The sequence below is a fragment of the Cupressus sempervirens genome, chromosome 10, assembly GCF_028749045.1.
Source record: "Cupressus sempervirens isolate cs-2001-9-10 chromosome 10, ASM2874904v1, whole genome shotgun sequence".
NCBI lineage: Eukaryota > Viridiplantae > Streptophyta > Pinopsida > Cupressales > Cupressaceae > Cupressus > Cupressus sempervirens.
Window position 1 is genome coordinate 165,118,776 of NC_143127.1, and position 6,000 is coordinate 165,124,775.

Here is a 6,000-nt window from a genome sequence, read left to right on the forward strand (position 1 = left end):
CTTCCCAACTCAGTAATGGTGCACACTCTCAAAGATGATTCATTAGTTGTAGTGGGGAAAGTTAATCATGACACAAGGTTGTATTCTTTCTCCCACTTTGTGCCTAAGTCTCCTTCACATGCCTTGTTGAATCAATCTCATCCACAAATCAAATTATGGTATGAGAAGTATGGCCATCTATCCTTTTTCTATCTTCAACAACTTTGCTAAAAAACATGGTCAAAGGTCTACCTACAATCCACTTTTCTAAGGGTGAATTTTCAACATGTTAAGTAGATATGCATCTAGAGGAGAAGTTTAATAAAGGGAAGTCTTCAAGAGCACTAGTTGTTCTTCAGTTGGTTCACATGGTACCACCAGGTCCTTTTGCAATGACATCAATCAGCCAGGGTCACTACATACTTACTTTCATTGATGACTTTTCATGCTACACATGGTTCTACTTGCTTCATCATAAGAATGAAGTGTTGGACAAATTTATAGCCTTCAAGAGTCATGTTGAACAAAAATCAAGGAAAGCCATCAAAGTTCTTAGGATAGACAATGAAGGCAGATATGTGAACACAAGACTTAAAGACTTTTACAAACTTGAGGGTATTGATCTTCAGAACCCACCAGCATTCAGTCTGCATAAGATAGATGTTGCAGTACTAAGGTTATAAACTCTTAAGTCTATGGTAAGTTGCATGATACATGCCAAGTCTCTCGATCCATCGCTAGAAGTCAAAGCTATAATTAGTGCCAATTACATACTTAATAGGTCTCCTCATAATTCCTTAGATGAAAAGACTCCTTTTGAGGCATGGTGCGGCAGAAAACTAGTTGTGAAATGCTTTAGAGTCTTTGGTTGTCTAGCATGGGCAAACATATCTTCTAAGGGATGCAAGGCACCACCACCTAGGCCTTGTACTTTCATCAAATACGGTGTTAAGGCATACAGACTTATGGATCTCGAGACACATGAGATTTTAACAGAGAGGAATGTACACTTTGAGGAAAGTTCACCCAGTTTATCTTCTAATCCTCTGTGCACTTCATACATTATGGAAACTGATAGTGACACCAATGATAATGGTTCAATAGACTCAGATATGTGGGATCCTATTGATAGATGCAAAGAGAGGTCACATCATCAACACATTCCACATGCCTATATTGCCACAACGATAGGTCCAAGACAACAGGGTACACATAGTCTTCTAGCTCTAGCATCAAAGGATGACTACATAGCAGATATTTCAAGTTTTTTTGTGGAGTCATACATTGCAAATTTGGGAGACATCATTGATGATATACATCTTCTCTTTGATGAAGAAGATCCTTCTTTAGTTGTTGTGAGGGATCACTCTAACCCCCATGTCCATTCTCTACATGATTGATCTTCACAGGTTGATATGATTGTGGATCCTTATGTACAACAGTTGTAGGAGGTCTCTTTATCAACTAAGGAGATTTTAGGTTCTTTGGGACAGGTTCTACATCCACCCTTGCTAGATTTGACATTGTTCTTTTCAACAACATTGGAAGGGGTGACGATCAATATCGACACAGGGATAGTTGAGTAGGTTTCAGAGGCATCATTGATCATCGAGATTATTTCTACACAGAGGGGAAGCATCTCATATGTACCTATGATATTGTTTCTTCGAAAGGGGAGGAACATTATTCAGCATTCCTGGATCAGGTTCTACATCAGAGCAACTATCATTGGTCGACACTCTACATTTTGGGGGGGTGGGGGGGGGAGGGATTACCTTGTCTCCTTTCTTCTTCTCTTATGGGGGGGACCTTTTCCTCTATTGAGATTGTGTTCTTCTCATACTTCTCTTTTGTATATACTTGATGTATGTCATAATGGGGGGGCTTGATTACTTCATCCATCCATGCATCTTGTTTTTTCATCTCTCTTTTTGGGGGAGGGTTTTTCCCATGAGGTTTTCCCTCTTTCTCCGCTTTATGAGAGATTACATTACATTATGTACATGGGTACCTAACATGGCCTAGTAGTCGGGACCCATCTTACATTTCATCCTAGCTTTCATAAACTTAAGGGCATTCCCCTAAGTTGCACTTAAGGTGGAATGTTGGTGTAAATAATTATTCACTATTTATAGTTTACTTAAGTTTACTTAGGTCAATGTATTATTTTATTATTATGCATCATTTTATTATTTCTTTGGTGAGATACTTAGGATTTTGCATACTCTTATGAGTTGTCATGTTCACAACACTGGAGTAAGCAACTCTAATTCAGTACATGGTGTCTACAATAGTGGAGTTTGCATAATTAACTGAGTTGTCATGTAGACAACATAGTTATTCGCAATCCTAATTTAGCACATGGTTTCTACAACATGATTTTGCATGCTACACCTTTGTAGGCTTATCCTCTCATCACCACACTTACTCTTGTGCTTAATGGAGGATAACCCACAATTGGTGGACATGTGCCCAATTGTATGACTTATGATGTTGTTCATTCCTAGGCATTCTAGAAGCATTCCAGAGGCCTTTATATACATGCACTCCTAGTGTACTTACACACATTGAATGAATATCATATCATCATTCTGATCATATGAGTTCCTTGGTCTTGGGTGAATTTTGCCCTAAGGCAAATCATTACAATGATCATTCCCCAAATGAAGTAGAACTACAACACAATAGAGGAAAAGACACAAAAGAGATACGAAGAAGAGTCTTTTTGGGCCAATAACACAGAGACAAAAAGGAATCATTGCTACAATATCACAACAACCAAGAAGAATATAAAAGACCAATAGCACATGCATAACATAACATAAAATGACATATAGGAGATAGTAGATAAAAATAGAAGAATCTAAATGATAGAGTGATCACTTTATCCCCTTGCGCTCAACAAAGAAACAAGGATCGTCTAAAGCAATCAAAATAAAATAGAAAATAGAAGCATGACATAGGAGAAACATAAGACACGAACACTACAAGCTACCATTATGGGTGTAGTTCAAGTCCATCATTCCACGTGCTCCCCCACATCTTGGTCCAAAATGCTAGGAATAGGATGATGAATCACGAGAGGAACCATATCTATAATAGTAGGAATCACAACAAGTTATAAGAAAGGACTTTGAGAGTCACTATGCTTATTACTATGAGTGATTGTAAGCTACATAGAAAACATGTTAGATAAATTGTTATCTGTTAGCCCTAGTTTTGAGTTGCCACTGTAGTTTTTCATTTTCTCCATTAACTCTAAAAATCCACATCAGCAAGTTTCTCATGCTTCCTTTTGTTAAAAATTCATCATACCTTACATCAGAAAGTCAAGTCTTGTGATGCCTCTTTGTGAGTCTTTCTTTTGAACCTCTTTGCACCTTGGCAAAGTAGTTTAGCCAACATTTTGAGACTATCCTTTTATTTTGTAGGTGTTACCTATCAAGTACAGAAGAGATGTTTTTCCGAACCACTTTGAACCTCTTTGAATCTTGGTTCAAAGTAGTTCAAAGTAGTTGTACTACTGAAGTTTTTTTGCTCACAAGTATTGATGATTTTTAAAAAGGTTGTGGTTCCTAAGATGTTAGATAAGGTGTCAGAGTAATGATTAAAGCATCCATTCTAATTCATCATTACTTAAGGAAAATGGTGAGTTGTCATCATGAGTGATGGAAAGGTAGATTTTTCATTTTGAGGCCAAGATCAGATGTCAGAGGTTTGTAATTATTGCAAGGATGTTCACTTAAGGTGATCATTTAATAAGGAAGTCCCATCATAGTTTTAAGTGTGTATGTATTAAGCCACAATGATCTCATCATAAATACCTAATTATGAGGTGGTACTTTCACTAGTATGTTATCTTACCTTTAAAAGTACCAAGTTTTCCACTTAATTGTTTTGTCCTATGCCAAGGTGAATTGAAAGTGGAGTAGTAATGAAAGAAGAGAAATTTTTTGGTTTTCTTTCAATGGGTTGCAGGTGAGAATGTAGGAAATATCTCGTCTCCCTTTTTCTATATTGTTATTTTGAGAAACAAGGGCAGTGTTGGGGTCAAATTTGAGAAGTTAAAAGAGAATTTTCTTGATCAGGTTAAAAGTTGTTTAGATGTTTTGACGAGTGGCTTTCTTGAAGCTACCATTTTTCCTCCTACACTTTTAAGCCCAAAATTGCTTAAGTTGTGTATTAACCATTATGATGTAAGAGCTAGAAGTATTTTAAATAGGAATGGGGAGCTTGTATTGTCCAGTACTAGGGTAACCATCTCATCGGTCTTACATTTACTTGAATTCACTTTTGCTACTTTTGGCCCCACCCAGTCCTTGGTTCAGTACCAAGAGAACCTTGCAAAGTATCACAACCTCATGGACCAAAAATGGAAAGAAACAAATTATAAAGGATGTTTGAGGTTACCAAAAATAGTCACCAAAGACCACATGAAACCTCATATCCATGACCTGATGGTTCTACTACAATGAGCTAAGGGGTATGCTAATGTCTTACTCTTTGAGGATTGGATGTACCACTACATAGATATTATCCTAATGGGAAAGCAATTTCCAGATTGGGCAGAGTTGATAGCTAGCTCACCAAGAAATCAACTTAAACACTCTAAGATCTCATGAGAAGAATTCTATATGTCCTCTTACTTGACTTATCACATTGCATGTGTCAGTAATATCACCTCCATCCCTCATGAGCCTTGAAGTGAGGATATCACTATTTATCAATATTGCCCCTTGTTATAGAAGGACATAGTGTTAGAAGAGTTTAGAAAAGTACATGATGTTTTAGTAGAGAATGTGCATCTAAGTATCAAAAAAGCCCCTATGCCAAGGATATCCCTTGAAGCCCAAAAGGTAATCCAAACCTATATAAGCTTTTACATCCAATTTCCAAGGTTCACGTACTTGCAAGTGAGGGGATTTGAAGAAGAACCTATGAAGTTACCTCGATATGCCTTAGACTGCTTTGTTATAGCAGAGATATGCAGATAATTATTTTCTATGATTAAAGATAACCTACCTCAAGAAAAGTGGGAGTCTATTTTCCCTATCAGACTTGGTTCTCCAACCTATAGTACTATGGTTATAATTGAAAGTAACCTGCTTAGTTTTAGCCTCGGTATTTATCAAGGGAGGAGGGATTTTGATAGTAAAAGTTTTGCAACATCAGTGCTCAATTTGAAGGGTCAGCCTCAAATAGTTCCTTACTTAGAAGATTTGTGGGAAAATTGTGGCGATGAAAGGGAAGTGGTTAAGAGAGATTATTCAAGGTTGACACTCCCTTAGATTACCCCATTGAAGTTGGGGAATGATTGAAGATGGTTTAGAAATATTTGAACCAAGATGGGAAGAAGCAAATGAGAAAAACCAACTTGAAGTGGATTGGAGAAGAGCCAAAGAGGATGATATAAATCTTAGAAGATTATTTTAGCTTGTACATACAACAAGTTGAGGAAGAAGAATATGGGATCAGTCAGTGAGAAATATATTACAAATTCTCCAAACACACTTTCTTTCTCTAAACCATTAATCTCTAACATTGCATTTTCATCTCATGTTGTAGGTGACACTTCAACTCCCAAGAAGCAACATCCCCTAAGCGACTCATGGCTCCCAAGACTAGGTCTAAAACCAAGTTTGTGACGCTCACCCAAGAAAAGGTTCAAAGAGAAAAAACCATGGTTCAAGAACAAAATAAAGAGGAAGAAATTACTCTTTCATACAATCAAGATGGTGATGTGGAATCAATGGAAGCCCCAAACACAGTGCAATCTAGTTTCATGACTCCTCCCAAAAGCAATCAAGGAGTAGCAACCACTTCTACCATTATTCACTAGCTATCTAACTTGGTGAGCAAGAACTGTAGTCTCCAAGCTGTGTGCATACCTATTAAAGACACAGTCAGAAAGTACATAGCTTGCATCTCTAAAAACAAGAAGGTGAAGAGTGATGCACGATTAATCAAAGACCCTACAACTAGTAAAGTTATAGTGAAAGTCACTGCCTACAAGAAAAAGGA